Source organism: Procambarus clarkii, chromosome 80 (assembly GCF_040958095.1).
Source record: "Procambarus clarkii isolate CNS0578487 chromosome 80, FALCON_Pclarkii_2.0, whole genome shotgun sequence".
Classification (NCBI taxonomy): Eukaryota; Metazoa; Arthropoda; class Malacostraca; order Decapoda; family Cambaridae; genus Procambarus; species Procambarus clarkii.
In genome coordinates, this window is record NC_091229.1 from 24,536,546 (window position 1) to 24,537,013 (window position 468).

A 468-nucleotide genomic window follows, 5' to 3' on the forward strand; every position below is an offset into this window, starting at 1 on the left:
GCTGGCTAACATCAGAACGGCGTTCAGGAACCTGTGTAAGGAATCATTCAGAATCTTGTACACCACATATGTAAGACCAATCCTGGAGTATGCGGCCCCAGCATGGAGCCCGTACCTTGTCAAGCACAAGACGAAGCTGGAAAAAGTCCAAAGGTATGCTACTAGACTAGTCCCAGAACTAAGAGGCATGAGTTATGAGGAAAGGCTGCGGGAAATGCACCTTACGACACTGGAAGACAGAAGAGTAAGGGGAGACATGATCACAACCTTCAAAAACCTCAGGGGAATCGACCGGGTAAACAAGGATGAACTATTCAACACTGGTGGTACGCGAACAAGGGGACACAAGTGGAAACTGAGTACCCACATGAGCCACAGGGACGTAAGAAGGAACTTTTTCAATGTCAGAGTAGTTAACGGATGGAATGCATTAGGCAGTGATGTGGTGGAGGCTGACTCCATACACAG